General features: G+C 38.1%; 1 pseudogene; it reads right to left on the bottom strand.

Annotated features, from left to right (window-relative positions):
- Window positions 1–16,720: 16,720 nt before the first annotated feature.
- LOC127123993 (uncharacterized) lies at window positions 16,721–16,820 on the bottom strand (annotated as a pseudogene).
- Between the last annotated feature and the right edge of the window lie 2,183 nt (window positions 16,821–19,003).

Below are 19,003 nucleotides of genomic sequence, written 5' to 3'. Positions count from 1 at the left end.
CTTGTTCCATCTTTGTTGAAAGTAGCTAGTATCACATTGGTGTACTTCTTGTGTTTTACACACAAAGTCAAATGCTGGAAATAGAAGAGATAAATAATGTGATTCTTGGAGACGAGAGATTCACTTACAAATACTTTAGTGATCAAGTAAGTGAATTTTGTGAGTGTGGAGTTTAGAGTATTAGATCATGCGTATTTGAGTTTTCATTAATAATTCAACTTTATTTTTTTAAAGTTTAGAGATCCTAAAACTTTCTTTGGACAATTGTCTCTCTTGACATACGTTGAGAGATCTTTCGAGCTCTCTTGTTTGATGGTTTTCAATTATCAATGATTTCTTATCTAGTGTGACGGTAGGGGTGTCCATTTCTTATAACTTGGGTGCCCTAATTTACAACATATTAAGCCTTAGAATAATCCAAAACATTTCTCCTCCAAACCCTATCTAGCATAGCCAAATTATGGTTTGTCTTGCGCATCGTAGTGATGTTATTATTTGAAGGACGTGCTCGTCGACAAGTGTTGCAAATGCCTTCTTACTCCATGAGTTGTTGAGGATGCCAACAGTCGCGCTGCGAAAAATGCCTGAGTGCATCGCATGCTCAAAGATACAACAAAATCATCATCGATTTTATTCATTCCCGAAGGAAAGGGAAAATACCGATAAATCCTAGGGGAAAGAGAAATGGGTAAGGAATGTAGTTGACTTTGGTCATCTGTTTGACCAAAAAGTCAATAGTTGACCAAAAGTCAACCTAGGTTAAAAATATGGTTTTTTTGTGTAAAGTCTTGGATTTTGTGTAATGTAATTACTTGTAATTGGATGTAAACTTTGATGACTTTGTATGGCTTTATGAATGAAAGATGAATTTGTGTATTCGTTCCAAATGATGTTTTTAACTTGACTTTGTGTTGGTCCTCTGAATTAATCATGTGTAAAACTTGAAATTAATGAACCTCAATAAATGGACTACATAACTGAATGTATGGCCAATGAATCAATTGCAAAGCTCCATAGATGATCACCATAATCCCTACAAGCTTTAATCAAACCCTAAAACCAAAATGCAACACACATGATCCATAAATGCCAAAAAGTCAGCAAGTTAGGGTTTTATGTCTTGGTTCATAAGATATGTTCTCCCACTTGAATGCACCATCAAAGCCCTTAGGGATTGATTCCTAGAAAAACCCTAATTTCTTGTCAGTTATAAGTGACACAAACTTTTGAATCCATGATGCCTATTTGAAAATGTTAACATGAATGGATGACATGAATGAATTTGGCATGAACATGCAGATGAATGAACGATTGCATCTAAATGAAAGGCTAAAAATAGAACTATGTATGTAGAGGGATGCAACAACGAGCCAGAAAAAAATTAAAAAGGTAGGACAAATTTTAGGGTATGACAATTGCCCCTATTTAACCATCTTGAACCTGAATGTAGGAATGGAGAGAGTTTTTCAGATATTCGATGTAGAAGAGGATTAAATACAAGAATATCCAATTTTTTTCCTGTTGAGGAATCAATGTGTAATGTGTGAGAGATAATTGTACTGGGATATGGAATGACAGGTGAATATTTGTAAGGCCATATGTTGGGGATTGACTGGATTGTTCTGTTGGAGAAACAAGGTCAGTCGTAAGAGAAAATGTTTGAGATGCGTGACATATGCAATGTATGCTTGATTCTTCATGATGCATAAATTCATGTATGTTATGTAGTAAATGCGGAATTTTTGGGGTGAGAGATGGATGATATCTACAAGGGTGAGACTCTTCTTGTAGGGTAGTAGACTTCGGCTCTCTGTCATTTGATGTCTAGGCCAGAGCTTGTCACAAAGAAGGGAACTTCCTGTTCCCACAACTGTTGAAGATTTCAATCCTGACCCTGCTGGGGAGAAAATTAAGTGATATGATAAGTAACTTGTTGAGATATTTTCAAGTATCAAGCATTTACTGTAGACTATCGATCATCCTTTATAACTTTTAAAGTAATCAAAGAAATGCACAAAGTTTTCTTTTTGCTTTACCTTTTTATTCTCGATGTTTTATGGCATTATGTGATCAAAATAAATAGTTATTTTGCAAACAAAACATGAGGAATGGAAATTAAAATGGAAAGCAATTTGATAAGAGAAAAGTGAATTTTATTGATTGTGGAAAAATTTGTACATATGATGTGTGTACAAGGATGCAAAATCTTTAAAGAGGAAACTATAAATGGAAATGAGAAATTTGTGTAATTTTCCATTGGTTACAACATTGACTACCATCCACTATAAGATCTGGGTCCCAACACTTCGCTTTGGTTGGCGATGATTGAATCGATCTTTTGCCGTCTGAGATCAAGTTGTGATAAAATAGGCTTAAGTATTGCAGTCAAATTCCTTTATCCCTAATTTTTTCCTGGACATTTTCTATTTTTTCCGTCCACCTGGATACCCATTTTTGCTTAAGTCAACCTTTTGGGTTTTTAACTTAGCGAGCTTTTTGTACACGTTTTTTTATTTGATCCCTAACTGTTACATGGAAATTTCTTTTTTGGTCAGTCGCGATACCCATTTTTGCCTAGATTGTCCTTGCGGATGTCAATCTAGCGGGCTCTTTATTCATCATTTTTTTAGGCATAATATTTTTTGACTATGTCGGAGTTCACTGGCAGTGGTAACTTCTCCCCATCCATGGTGGTGAAGATTAGGGCTTCGCCTAAGAAGGCCTTCTTGATGGAAAATGGTCCTTCGTAGTTGGGAGTCCACTTGCCTCGTGGACCCGAGTGTATATGAGAGTATTTCTTGAGCACAAGTTCACCTTCATGGTATGCACGAGGGAGAATATTCTTGACAAAAGCTCTTTTGATACGTCTCTGGTATAACTGACCATGGAAGACGACCATCAAGCGCTTCTCGTCAATGAGATTCAGTTGATCGTATTTGGATTGAACTCATTCGGCTTCATCAAGGTCAACTTACATGATAACCCGTAATGAAGGAATTTCAACCTCAATTGGAAAAACAACTTTCACTCCATACACAAGTGAGAACAGAGTTTCCCTAGTAGAAGTATGAACTAAAGTTCTGTATCCATGTAAAGCAAAAGGAATCATCTCATGCCAATCCTTATAAGTCTTGACCATCTTCTGGACAATCCTCTTGATGTTTTTGTTTGTTGCTTCTACGACACCATTCATCTTGGACTGGTATGGTGAAGAGTTATGATGGTCGATCATACCTCTCTCATCATCTTGTTCTTCAGCTTATTGGCATTCTCAGTGATAATCTTTCTAAGAACACCATAGCGATACATTATCTCTTTTTTAATAAATCTTGTAACCACTTGTCATGTGACATTTTCATATGAAGCAGCAACTTCAACCCACTTTGAGAAGTAATCCATATCAACCAGAATGAAGCGATGACTGTTGGAAGCTTTCGGCTCGATCATTAAAATCATATCAATACCCCACATAGAGAAAGGCCAAAGAGAGGTCAAGAGATTAAATGGAGTTGGAGGCACATTGATTTTGTCACCGTAGATTTGACATTTGTGACATATTTTGACAAAGTTGTAACAATCAACCTCTATTGTAGTCCAGTAATAGCCAACTCGAAGGATCTTCTTGGCCATGCCATACCCTTTAGCATGTAATCCTTCATAACCCTCATGTATAGATTTTATGATCGTGTTTGCTTCGTGTCTATCCACACATCTGAGCAAAATAGAATCATAATTCCTCTTGTACAACATATCCCCATTTAAGAAGAACTTGGCACAAAGGCTTTTATCAGTGATGGACATTTTCTCGAGATATTCTTGCTTTTCCAGATATCATTTAATGTCTTAGAACTAAGATTTATCATTATATTCTGCCTCGATTGCTAGACAATGTGTCAGTTCATCCTATTGGTCAATGTGAATAACGGGTGCTCCGTTTCTCCACTTGACTTTAAACATGGATGCCTGGGTAGCCAAAGCATCTTCCAACTGACTCTCTTCCCTAGGGATATGATGAAAAGTGATTTCATCAAAATAGGGAATCAACTTCATTATATGTTCTTTGTATGAAATTAACTTGCTATCTCAAGTCTCCCAATCTCCTTAAACCTGACGAACAACCAGAGCGGAAAATCTCCATACACCTCGAGGATATTAATTCTAAGATCAATGGCCACTTCGATTCCATAAATGTATGCCTCATATTCTACCATATTGTTGGTGCACTCAAAGTATAATCTAGTAGTGAATGGTAGGTGAAATCCAGTTAGAGAAGTAATAATTGCCCCAATTACACGACCTTGAGCATTGTAAGCACCATTGAACACAAGTGTCCATCGTGACCCGGGTCTGGGTCCTTCGTCAAGGTCTGTAATCTCAAAATATCTAATAAACATGATGTTCTCATCCATAATATGAAACCTCATCGGTTGATAACCTTCCACAGGTTGATGGGCGAGGTAATCATATAACACACTCCCATTGATAGCTTTTTAGGTAACATACTGGATGTTATAGTCTATTAGTAGCATTTTCCACCGAGCAATTCTTCCAATGACAACAGGCTTCTCAAATATATACTTTATTGGATCCATTTTAGATATCAACAAAGTAGTGTGGCAAACTATATATTATCTCAGGTGTCGAGCAACCCAAGCTATAACCTAGCAGGTTTTCTCCAAGAATGAGTATCTGGTCTCACACTCGGTGAACTTCTTGCTTAAGTAGCAAATTGCATGTTTTTTACTGCCTATGTCATCGTGTTGATCTAGTACACAACCCATAGATTCATCTAGTACAATAAGGTACATGAGTATTGGCCTACCAGGAACATGTGGTATTAAGATCGATGGTTCTTGCAAGTACTTTTTTATTATGTCAAATGTCTCTTGATAATCATTATTACACATGATCAATTGATTCTTTCTCATCAATTTAGAAAATTGTTTCACAGGTAGCCGTAAAATGAGAGATGAACCTGAAGATGTAATTAAGTCAAACCAAGAAGCCTCATACTTCTTTTTAAGTTTTGGGAGGTGGCATGTCTTGAATTGCTCGAACTTTATCGGGATCAACTTCAATGCCTTTCTGGCTAACAATAAAACCCAAAAGTTTACCAGATCGACCCCAAAGGTACATTTTGTAGGATTCAACCGCAACTTAAAATTTCAGAGTCTGGAAAATAACTTCCTTAGATGGTCTAAATGATTGTCTTCAGTTTTGGATTTAGAAATAATATCATCCACGTAAACTTCAATCTCTTTATGAATCATATCGTGAAAGAGAGTTACCATAGCGTGCTGATATGTTGACCCTGCATTCTTAAAACCAAACGGTATGACTTTGTAGCAGTAAGTTCCCCAAGGTGTGATAAAAGTGGCCTTCTCCATATCATCTAGACATTTTTATATGATTATATCCCGATAAACCATCCATGAATGAAAAAATGGAGAACTGAGTAGTTTTATCGACCAAGATATAAATATGAGGTAAAGGAAAGTCATCCTTTGGTATCGCTTTATTGACATCTCTGTAGTATACACACATCCCCACCTTCCCATCTTTCTTTAGAACTGGGGTGATGTTTGCAACCCACTGAGGATATTCGGAAATGGCTAAGAAGCCGACATCAAATGGTTTCTTAATCTCTTCCCTGATTTTAGTGCCATGTCGAGTCTAGTTCTTCTGAGCTTCTGCTTAACCGGAAGACATTCAGGCTTGAGTGGCAAATGATGCTCGAAGATGTTAGTGTCTAAACCAGACATATCTTGATATGACCAGGCAAAGATGTCAACATACTCTTGTTGCAACTAAACCAACTCAATTTGCACATGCTTTTCAAGGGATGCCCATATTTTTATTTCTTTCTTGGCTCCATCAGAACACAGGTTGATAACTTCTACTGGCTCTATGTGTGGCTGAATCTCTTTTCCTCGTGCTAAAGGAGCCTTGCTAGTTCAACTGACAATTCACAATATGTTTCACCGTCGTCTTCAGCTTGGTTAATTGGAAGCCGAGAGTTACAAGAGACACTAGCCATGTTGTTACGAATGTATTTATTTTCTCTGCATGTTTATGAGCTTATTTTAGAATGGGATTTTTTTGAAAAATGTAAAAAAAAAGAAACTTTTGTCATTTTTTTTTGTGAAAAGTAAAAATAACATAAAGGAAAGGAACATGATTTTGAATGCAAAAATATTTTAATTTATTGATCACATAATACTTCAAAAACAAGGAGGCCCTTAAAACCTATTCTCTTATCTCGGGAGAAGACAAGGGATTAGGAAAAAAAATGAATTACGTATTAATAGAAAAGATCGTGGGGACCATGAAAGTTGTCCAGTTGTCTAGCTTGAAACTAGGCGGTCACTTGCCTATAAAATTGGGAATCTCTCTTCTTCTACTGCTTGCACCATCGATGACTGCTATAATGTTGTCACTTTGAAAGCCAAGACTGTTGAATTTATCTGGGAAAAACTTCTTCTGGCTCTTTGGATTTGGTACGCATGAAAATGAACGGTAACTGATACCAAAGTGATCATGCTTTTCAACAACATGAACTATTTGGCCCCAACTAGGAGGAATGCGTCTCTCCAGAGTTTCCTTGACGCTTTTTTGAGATGACATAACCACCTCCAATGTCCTGTCTTGATTCGAGGTAGAAAGGATCAAATTTGTAAAATCTAAACAATGAAGACGGATTTCAACTATGCCTTCTTCAGTCTCCACATACCGAAAGGACAAAAGTTCACTAACAAGTAGATCCTCTTCCCCACAATTAATGACCAATTTTTTTCCGAACATGAACTTCAATTTCTGGTGTGGTGTAGAGGTCACTTTGCCAGCGGGATGAATCCACGGTCTTCCTTACAAACAGTTGTATGTTGCATTGATGCCCATCACTTGAAAAGTGATGGTAAACAAATGTGTTCCAATACGGATATGTAGGTCCACCTCACCAATGATTTGTCTCCTAGAACCATCAAAGGCTCTCATGACTAAAGCATTGGCCCTCATCTCAGACCCTTCAACTTGAAATTGAATTAATGTATTCTTATGCATCACATTAAGAAAAGAATTAGTATCAACCAGGACTCGAGAGAGCAAGGTGTCTATTCATGTAATAGATATGTGAAGAGCTTTGTTATGGGCAGTCCCCCCAGTAGGTAACTCAGATTCATTAAACCCACATATCAGCTTGTTGTGATGTTCTCCACTACATCATTAAATTGATCAACGGTAATGTCGTGCATCACATGAACAACATTCACGACCTTTATTAGAGATTTTATGTGAGCCTCAGAGCTTACCAACAGGGATAAGATCGAGATCTTTGACGATGTTTACCCCAGTTGATCCACAATTTTAAAGTCGCTCTTTCTAATCAACATAAGGAGCTCTTGTCCCTCTTCTGGAGACACCCTTTTCTTATGCTTTCCGATCTGATCTTGCCCTTTCAATACCTCTTTGCCTAAGGAATTGAATGCTTCTGATGAGTTACTTGTGGTATCATCTACTAGAGGTGGATCAATTGGCATAATTGTAGTAGATGGAATAAACATTGATGATGTTGATGACCCCTTTTGTTGACTAGGGATTATTGAAACAAACTTCTCTTTTGGAGGAGGAATTGGTGGTGGTGAAACTACCTTCAGAGTGTATTTAGGAGGAAACACATGACCACTATGGGTCATGCCCCCTATTCCAGCTATACTCACGATCTCGGCCTCAGAGAATTTTATTGCTTTTCCGCCCATATAAGCAATGGTATCATACCTCTAAGGAACTTCCTTGGTACTCTGATAAGGGAAAGGCCCGAGGATGCAAATATTGATAGGTTGAATCTTCTTTATAGGGACCTTAACTTGTTTCTTCCTATAAATGATAGTCAATGGCTCAATGTTTGAAACCTCTTCAATAGCTTTGGATTTGATGAATTGGATCACCCCTTGATTCATCAAGTCTTGCGCACAACTTTTTTAGTTTAACACATTCATCAGGATCTATTTCATCACCTGTACAACCATCATGGAGACCTTCTAGGAACCTATGCTCTTGTAGCTTTCTTAACAAAGCTGTCATAGGAGTGTTCACCTTAGAAACTTCTTGAACCAATACAATACATTCTTCCTCCTTGATCACATTAACCGTTGGCCCGTTATGAACAGACAACTGGTTTATTTTCACATTAGGCTGCTCTTTTGAGAAAGATAAAATCTTCTAGTCGATAAGCTCTTGCACCTTGTTCTTGAGAGGCCAACAATCCTCAATAGAATGTCCTATATATCCAACATGATATGCACAAGAAGTATTAGGATTATGCGTGGAATTATAAGGGAAAATGGTTGGTAGAATTTCTTTTGGCACGATTGCACCTACGTAGACAAGGTATGGTAATAACTGAGTATAAGGTACAAGGATCTTATCATATTAAGGACATCTTCTATTATTATTTCATGGCCTATTCTTCCCGCACCCCTGGTTTCTGTAATTTTTCATAGGTCGATGGTTTTGATGAACTGGAGTTTGGGGAGGCTACTGACCTTGACGAGATTGAGCTAGCGAAGGTTGTTGGTACCGAGGTTGTCATTGATATTGAACAATGGTTGCTGGTATTGAGAAGAAGAAATGTAAGGATATGGATAGTATGGCATGGGAGCCATATAAGCTTCAAATTGGGGGTGGACATTCTCCATGACAACATTGGTCTCCCTTTCCTTTTTCTTAGCGAAGCTACTTTGTGGTTTCTTAGCCGCTGCCTGTTGATTGTCAATGCCAACAATCTTCCTAGTTTTCAAACCATTTACAATACGTTCACCGATGGTTACAATGTCATATAAATATGAAGACATACTACTAACCATTTTCTAAAAATATAAACCCTGAAGTGTACCCATGAAAATGTCAACCAATTATGTATCAGACAACAGAGGTCTAACACGAGCAGCTATTTCTCGCCATCTATGAGCGTACACTTTAAAAGTTCCGGCCGTTCTCTGAATCTGATTTTGCAACTACAGTATTGTAGGAGCCATGTATAATTTGTATTTATACTATTTTGAGAAGGCTTCAGACAGGTCCTTCCAAGATCGGATCTTGCTGCGCTCGAGGCCCATATACTAGTCAAGAGATGCCCTAGGCAGGCTATCTTAAAAGCAATGGATAAGAAACACATCATTATCAATGTAGGAAGCCATCTTCCTGCAATACATGGTGATGTGGCTTCTCGGATAGCCGAGCCCTTTGTATTTTTGTAGATCTAATACCTTGAATTTTGGAGGTAAGACCATGTTTGGTACAAGACATAACTCTTTCGCATCTATACCATACGTGGAAAATCCCTCAATAGACCTGGTATGCTCATCCAACAACTGATATTCAACAAGCCTACTTTGACTTTCACTAGGAATATTCTGATTAATAACCGGATCTTGCAGATAAGTTTGAGAGTTAGGAAATTGGGCAGCTTGCAGAGTAGTTTGAGCAGGTACTTGAGGATAAGCAGATTGAGGAAACATCTGAGCAGGATACATTACACCAAGATTAATAGTTTGACAAGGTTAGACCCCATATGGAGCATAGGGTGCCCTAAGATAAGGGAATAGAGGAACAACAACAGAAGGTACCCCAGGATGGGCAAAAGGCATTCCAGATTGAAAGCCTTGGTACGAATACTGAGTAGTAGGTTGGGCAACTTGAGAAGGAATTTGAACATGAATGTGAGGACCTCTGTATTCAGGCTCATTTTCATCTGGTGCCTCAGAAGTTACAGTCACTGGAGTCTGTCGTGGTTACTCTTGTGGAAAATTATCAGTGTCAACATTGATTACCGAAAGAGAAAACCGAGGAGGCATTTCCCAAGGGTGAGCAACATAGTTCCCATTGACCGAATGCACATGAATTGGCTGATAAGGAATGAAGGCACCCCCATTAGCAGTATGAGGAACAAAGTTCTGAGGCATACCCCAAGGATGCACAACAATATGCATATTGGGCCCCAAAATAGAGGTTGGTTGAGTCAGGATATGTTGAGCAACATTCTCAACAGGAGTTTCAACAACAACAAAAATGGTAGCCTTTTTTTGAGTACGAAGGTACTCTAGGATGGAGTCCACCTTGCTGATCTAAAGTCTCCTTATAAGTAACGTTCTCTTGTTCAACACCAGCCATGATCTTTTGTCTGTTAGATCTTGTGAAGTACTTATGCCTGAGAGTCGTTGTTTTCTCTGAATGTTTGAAAGAGAGCGGTATGAGCATTTTGTTCTTATTGATGGAATGCAAATGAATGTATGAAAATAAAGTTTTTTCTTTTCGGGGAATCCAAAGATTATCAATTTTCATATAAGTAATCATACAATTGCAGGAAGTAAAACATAATATAAAGCCAATAACAAAAATACTCGTTTTATTCAATAATGAAGAATAAAAGGTACAACAGTTACAATATCAAGGACTCGCTCAATGAGCTACAAGAAGGTCAGCTTTGAACCTTTCAAATACAACCCTACAGACAGGAACAAAGTGAAAAATAGCCCACAGAGTGTTGTGAGGAAACATATCATCATAGGTTTTCTTCAGAAACCCAGATAGATCTTCAAGTACATGGTCAAAAAGCTTGGCCAAGAACGTATGCATATCATTCAAGTATTGGGCATCCTTGAGGATATTATGCAAAAGGGTGTGATTAGGTCCATGAAAGAGGCCTAGTAGGAATGCTTCCTTCTGATCCAAGAGGACTTGAAGATGAAGGTTGTGTCTTTCCCAATGAGTGGTTTCTTGTTTGAGTTGGTTAGCATCCTCTAGGTTCTGGTGTGCTTGACTCTTCAACTCCCTAACTTCTTTGAAAACCTTATCAAGTTCAACTTGGTGTTTAGAGAGAAACTCGACGAACTTCTCAGCACGGTCTTGTTCACTCTTCAACTCTTTCTTGTAATCCCTTAACTGGTCTTGAAGCTTGTCAAGTGGGGCCTTGTAGCTTAGCTCCATCTTACTGGCTTTATATTGAGCCTCAGTGAGTTGTTTTTTCTTGGGAGAGAGGCCCTCATAGGTTCCCTTCAGAACTTACCCACTTTCCTTCTGTTGTTCTGCTCTACTTGAACTTTCTCAACCGCTTTGAGCGCTCACTCCCTCTTCTAATTGAGGTTGAACTTCAAGTTTTCCTTCTCTAGTGTGAGCTTACCAAGGTCAGATCAAAGATCGACATTCTCTTTCTCTAACAACTGGATAGTCTCTTTAAGCTTATCCATTTGAGAGATAGAAACGACTGAAGGTCTAGTAGGCTTGAGACTCATAAAAGGTTCCTAAGGATACGATAACTTGAGTCTTGACTCTAATTCTAACACATTATGTATAAGGATCCAATGCAATACAATTATTTTTACCAAGTTCCTTCTTCCCAATATGATGAATCTTTCCCTAAGCACTGCGTATTCTCTTCAATATCTCATAATCATCACCCCCTCCAACTATAAAAAATTCTTCTAACTGCTTGTCTTCAAGCTTCTCTTTTAATGGGTAACCCAACCGACGAAGTGAAATAATGTGATTATAGTTGATAAATCCACCCATGGCACCAATAAGAGGAACATTATGGAAATCACCGCAACTAAAAATAGGTTAACCCCATCATAATCACGGTTGTACCATACTACCTCTTTAGCATTCAAAGACATCAACCTCTGACCACTTGAATGATCCCACATTGTCGGAAAAAGGTCATTTTCTTGGCAAGTGAGTCAAGATCCACTTGTAAAGTAAAGGAATACAACAACTAATTATTCCACGCTTATTATGGTTCATCCAATGGAAGGAGAAAAATACATCAGCTAGGAGAGTGGGCACTGGATTTTTGGAGATGAAGGTAGTGATAAAAGATTTTTCAATGAAGCCATCAATGTTTGGGAAGAGCACCAAACCATAGATGAGGAGAGCGAAGAAGGCATAGAAAGCATCCAAGCTTCCACTATTAGCAAATAAAGTGGCTTTCTCCATGAGGAACTTTGAAGTAAACCCTATAACGTTACCCTTGGTACGAAGATTGAACTCAACCATATCCCTCTTGAGATGAAGGGCTTGAGCAATCGTAGCAGATTTTGGAAAATAATCTTTACTCATATACGGAACTTGATCTTTAACAGGAATATGGGTGATATGGGAAAAATCCTCTAGAGTGAGAGCCAAAAGGAAATCCTAGAAAGTAAAGCAATACAAAGTGGGGTCGTAGAATTGAGCGAAAGTAAGAATCAATCCGGTATCTTCTTTGGTCAATAGAACACCCAACAAGTTACCATATTCCTTCTTAAAGTAATCTCTGTGATCACCAATCAAAAGAGCTCCAAGCTTCTTCATCTCATCAAACTTAGACTCCCCGAGTTTGTACTGATATGTGTTTCTTCGGTCAGACTTCTCCATAATTGAATGATCTACTATGAATGACAGACTAAGGATTCCCTGAAAAAATGCACATGCTAAAATCAATTTTGATAATAATGTAATGGAAATGCAATAATCATGGATTCAAAGGTTCGACACATTCTGGATAGTCTATAAACACTGCTCGATGTAGGTTCAAAAGTCTGACGTTACACGAGAACAAAGGTATGTAGGGTCTTGGTTTCCTGTAAAAACCCAATATCCCCTCATAGGTATGTAATAATCTTCAAAGTTAACCATAAAAAGCTCCTTAGAGTCATGAACCCATTTTGAGATACCATTGTCTGGGACGAACGATTCGTCAGAAAATGATGTTCCCAAAAGGATCTACTATAGTTGTGGCATCTCGTTCTGACCCTAATCGAGGCCTAATACCAAGTATGTCAACACGACTCTAGCCGTAATAATATCCCATGTTTTTGCTCAAGCTCGGGTATAGAGCTTTTCTCTTATGTAACATAGTCTCAACCCAACAGAGAAAATATATAACAGATATCCATAGTGTACAAAATTTTAATATTTAAAGCAATAAAAACTGTGATAAATACCATAAAAATAAAACAAGTAAAGCATAAAGATAAACACCCAAACAAACAAGAAAACAAACAAAGCTAGGTTTGACTTACGTATGGACTTCTCAACAGAGTCGCAAGCTGTCGCACTGCGAAAAATACTTGAGTGCATCGCACGCTCGAAGATACAACAGAGTCACCATCGAATTTATTCATTCCCGAAGGAAAGGGAAAAATACCGATAAAACCCGGGGGGAGAAAATGGATAAGGAATGTAGTTGACTTTGGTCAACTATTTGACCAAAAAGTCAACAACTGACCAAAAGTCAACCTAGGTTAAAAATATGGTTTTTTGTGTAAATTCTTGGATTTTGTGTAATGTAATGACTTGTAATTGGATGTAAACTTTGATGACTTTGTAATGAATTTATATGGCTTTATGAATGAAAGATGAATTTGTGTATTCGTTCCAAATGAAGTTTTTAACTTGACTCTGTGTTGGTTCTCTGAATTAATCATGTGTAAAACTTAAAATGAATGAACCTCAATAAATGGACTAAAGGACTGAATGTATGGCCAATGAATCAATTGCAAAGCTCCACAGGTGATCACCATAATCCCTACAAGCCTTGATCAAACCTTAAAACCAAAATGCAACACACATGATCCATAAATGCCAAAAAGTCAGCAAATTAGGGTTTTATGTCTTGGTTCATAAGATAGGCTCTCCCACTTGAATGCATCACCAAATCCCTTAGGGCTTGATTCCTGGGCAAACCCTAATTTCTTGTCAGTTATAAGTGACATAAACTTTTGAGTCCATGACGCCTATTTGAAAATGTTAATATGAATGGATGACATGAATGAATTTGGAATGAACTTGCAGATGACTGAATAATTGCATCTAAATGAAAGGCTATAAAGAGAACTATGTATGCAGAGGGATGCAACAACAAGGCAGACAAAAATTTAAAAGGTAGGGCAAATTTTGGGGTATGACAACAAATTTTACATTTTGAATGGAGACGATAAAACATGTTCTGGTTCGTCGATCTCGAGTAAATGTCTTGACTTGACTTTCTTCTAACATGCTTTGAAGCATACAATATTGAGGTCACACATTCTTCTTTATTCTTAGGAATATTTGGAGTCTAAATATCATGTAAAACTTTGCCATCATTCATGCTCTTGTTCGTCGCTAGTATGTTACAACCTTTCCTTAGTTCAACTTGACCTTTACACTCCTATTTATGACACTCAAAACTAAGGGCTAGGTGATCTACGGTGAGGTGAGCATTAATTACTCTACACTGACCAAGTTGTAATCATGATTTTTAGGGGGAACTAGGCTTCTTTGGGTGATATGGAACAAGTGTTTTGTTTTGTTCATGGCCCCTTGATAACATGAAATTATATCACATTTTAGGACTTAATTCAATTAGATTATATTATCATTTACTTTAATTTATCTCATTTTATCAGATATTATGCGGTATTTCCTTTCTATTTATGTCAGGTATCCATTTTGAAGCAAAAGTGAAAAAGGGAAGAAAAGGAGGTGTAAAAAGGCATAAAAAGGAAACAAATAACAAAGACCAAGCCCAGCCCAAAGAAAGCGCACGATGTGCCTGTGACGGGCGTCACAAAGGTTGTGACGAGCGTCACACTAAGCACACTCCTGTGACGAGCGTCACACATGGTGTGACGGACGTCACACCATTCCCCTATATTTTTGGCACTAGGAACGCAACTGACCACGTTGAAAGCTATTTCCACGCTTGACCCTCGGAACGAAAAGACCGTGTATACGGAAACCCTTGGAAAGCAGTTACACAAGTAGCAGTATAAATAGCAGCTAATTGGGAAAGCTCTCGGTTCGGAGATTTTTCCACGCCTTTTGCCGTTTTCGCATTTTTTCTTCTTCCAGCAGTTTAGGCTTATATTTTTATAGTATTACTTTGCAGAATTTTTATTGTTTTACCTTTTTGCAATTCTATTTTCTTTTCTAGCTTTCAATTAATTTTTCGCACAATAGTTTCTACACCGGAAACTATTGTGTACCTTTTACCGGACCTAACCTTACGTTAGAGTCTAGTTTTTATTCCTTCGTTTTATTTTTCTGATTGATTGAAGAATTCGAGAGCAAATCCTACCGGCTTGTGGTAGAGTGTTCAAGACTACTGTTTAAATTATTCAGGTTCTTTAATTATTATTTAATGCTTTGTTATATTATTTATTTATATTATTTGCCTGAGATGAGTCTGTTTATGCATGATAATTATTTAAGTTCGTTTAGCATGTCTGGCTAATTCGCCTAGATATCGGTATGTAAAGTAAGCGGAATAAGGGATCAAAACTAAGTTGGTTTAATTAGATTTAAAATTAAAATCACTCTTTTTACGGTCTCAATTTACAGGTTTAATAACAAAGTTTTTGTACGAAAGTAAAAGACATAAAGAAGTTAAAATCAATAGAGCGAGAGTTTGAGGTTTTAACTGGACAGTGTAAATTGGACATTAATTCTAGATCAGGGCGAGAGCAATTTTTAGAGTTAATTAAATTCTAATCTTTTCCAAAAAGTATTTTTAAAGATTGAATGTGAGGACGAGAGTTAAGCATTTGAATTTAATTATATAACCTAAGTCAACAGAGCGAGAGTTTGAGATAAGGGTGTTTAAACGATTAGTGTTTTCTTAAAAAGAGTTTCTATGGACTGTATTGCTTTCAAAAAATGGTTTTTTGACTTAATTATAAGTGACAGCTACATTAACATAAAATCATGGTTTATTCAACAGAGCGAGAGTTTGAGATAAAACTTTTAATCAATAGAGTCGACTGAAAAGATTCATTTTAAAACCAAGAAACCGACAAAGAATTGATTCCCTAATTACGACGAACTACATACCGATATCCGCTTTATTAATATTTAATCTAGATCTTAGTTTAGTTTTTAGCTTTCCCCCAAACAATCAAACATTGTTCACCTTAGCTTTACGAAGTAACCTTAGATAACGGTATATCGATTCATAAGTCCCTGTGGGATCGATATCTTTTAAAACTACGCGATAGAACTGTGCACTTGCAGTTTGTACCCCAAATTCGACTCATAAAGTCGCGATCAAGTTTTTGGCGCCGTTGCCGGGGACTTTTATTTAGTCGATATCGTAACTCTTCCGTTACGCTGTAGAGACTAAGGTTTCTTTTTCTTCTATTCTTTCTTTCGTTGATTTGTATGCCACGCACTCGCTCACAAGGCGAACCGCTCTATTTACGAATCAACGATATCGAACTATATCTCCGAGTCCTACGACGAATTCGGGAATATCGTGCTGCAAACAATCTCCCTCCTGTAGAACTTCCTGATTTCAAAAACCTTTTTCCTTCGATACCCGAGATGGCAGAACCAGCTCGTGCTCTTAGAGATTACGCCGCTCCATCTCAAGATGAGCCGCATTCAAGTATTGCTCCGCCCGCAATCGAAGCAAACAACTTCGAACTTAAACCTTCGCTGTTGCAGGCTGTGCAATAGAACCAATTCTCTGGAAATCCTACCGAGGATCCAAATCTTCATTTATCCGTATTTGTCCAATACGCTGATACTGTTAAAGCTAATGGTGTCACTTCGGAAGCAATTCGACTTCGTCTTTTTCCTTTCTCATTAAGAGATAGCGCTCGAAGATGGCTTCAGTCTCTCCCTTCAAACTCTGTCACCACCTGGAACGAGTTGAAGAAAGTTTTTCTTGCCCGATACTTTCCGCCAAGCAAAACAGCTATGTTAAGAGCCCAGATAAACGGATTTAAACAGAAAGATAACGAGTCTCTTTTCGAAGCATGGGAAAGATACAAAGACATGATGAGACTTTGCCCACACCATGGTTTGGAAGACTGGTTAGTAATTCACACATTTTATAATGGTCTCTTGTACAACACAAGGTTAACAATAGACGCCGCTGCAGGTGGTGCACTAATGAACAAACCTTATGCTGATGCCTACCAGCTTATCGAAAGCATGGCCCAAAACCACTATCAGTGGGGAACCGAACGAACAATGGTGGAAAAGCCTCAAACGAAAACTGGCATGTACGAGATAAGTAACCTTGATCATGTTAATGCAAAAGTGGATGCTCTGGTCCAGAAGATTGAAAGTTTAAATGTATCGCCTCCAACCGCCGTGGTGGCTATAACTCAGAATTGCGAGGTCTGTGGAATCCAAGGTCACACTCCTACGGATTGTCAACTCTTGACAGGAATCCAAGCAGAGCAAGTAAACTATGCTCAAGGAAGCCCTTACTCGAATACCTATAACTCAAATTGGAAGAACCATCCAAACTTTTCATACAAGAGTAATAATGCTTTGTACGCACCTGGACAGCCTCCAAATCAAGCCCCAGCTATACCTCCGGGATATCAGAAACCGAACCCATCCATGCCTAACAATAACGCCCCTAGGAAATCCAACTTGGAAATCATGATGGAAAACTTTATAGCTTCCCAACAACAAACCAACAAAGATTTCTTAAACCAGAATGTACACACTGGCGAACAACTTAAACAACTAGCAAGCAAAGTAGATGCCTTGGCTACCCATAACAAAATGCTGGAAACACAAATTTCACAAGTAGCTCAACAACAAGCACCTACTGCTGCCCCAACTGGTACATTCCCTGGACAGCCCCAACCTAACCCGAGAAGCCACGCTCATGCAATTATATTAAGAAGTGGAACGGAAGTGGAAGGACCGTCTGATCCAAGGATAGAAAACCAAAACCCTAAGAAATCAACTGAGGAAAGTGAACCTAAGGAAAAGGAAGAGAGTAATAAGGAAACCACAGAAAAGAAGGAACCTTATGTACCTCCACCACCTTACAAACCACCTATCCCTTACCCTCAAAGGCTTGTTAAAACCAAAGATGCGGGCCAATTTAGAAAATTTGTTGATCTCCTTAAACAGTTAAACGTTACAATTCCGTTCACCGAAGCTATTAACCAGATGCCCTCCTATGCTAAATTCTTAAAAGAAATTCTTTCTAATAAAAGGAAACTTGAAGATAGCGAAACCGTTACACTCCCTGCCGAATGTAGCGCTATAATCCAAAACATGCCTCCTAAACTCAAGGATCCGGGTAGTTTCTCTATACCCTGTCACATAGGAAAATTTGTCATCGACAAAGCCCTATGCGATTTAGGAGCCGGAATTAGCGTTATGCCTTTATCCATATGTAAGAAATTGGAAATGGGAGAATTAAGACCAACCAAAATGTCTGTGCAACTAGCAGATCGTTCCATCAAATATCCTGTAGGAATTCTTGAAAACGTTCCCGTACGCATAGGTCAATTCTACATTCCAACTGATTTTACAATTATGGACATTAGAGAAGATGATATTACACCCATTATACTGGGAAGACCGTTCTTAGCAACTGCCGGTGCAATCATAGACGTAAAACGAGGACGACTCACCTTCGAAGTAGGTGAAGAGAAAATTGAGTTCATTCTTTCCCAATTCTTGAAAGCACCTGCAATAGAAGATACATGTTACTTCATGGATATCATCGATGAATGCATAAAAGAAGCAGAGCTAGGAGAAGACAAATCATCAGACTATCTTTTAAAAGACAAATCTAACCAATGTTTAGCAATAACACCGGACCCGACGCAATGTCTTAACAAACCAACCCCTGACCTGAAAACACTTCCAAAAATCTGAGATATGAATTCCTAGACTTAGAACTTGAACGACCTGTGATAGTTAATGCAGACCTAGGAAGACTCGAAACAGAAAAACTCCTACATATCTTAAGAAAGTATCCAACCGCACTAGGTTACCACATCACCGATCTTAAAGGAATAAGTCCTTCTATTTGTATGCACCGCATCATGCTAGAAGAAGACTGTAAAACCTCTAGGGAACACCAGAGGAGACTAAATCCGATCCTGAGTGAGGTAGTAAAGAAGGAAATAACCAAGTTGTTAGAAGCAGGCACTATATATCCTATATCTGATAGCAAATGGGTTAGTCCTGTACACGTAGTACCAAAGAAAGGAGGCATAACCGTTATTGA

The sequence above is a fragment of the Lathyrus oleraceus genome, chromosome 2, assembly GCF_024323335.1.
Source record: "Lathyrus oleraceus cultivar Zhongwan6 chromosome 2, CAAS_Psat_ZW6_1.0, whole genome shotgun sequence".
Lineage (NCBI taxonomy): Eukaryota > Viridiplantae > Streptophyta > Magnoliopsida > Fabales > Fabaceae > Lathyrus > Lathyrus oleraceus.
Note: the sequence above shows the minus strand (reverse complement) of the source record. Positions and strands in the feature narration are given on the sequence as shown.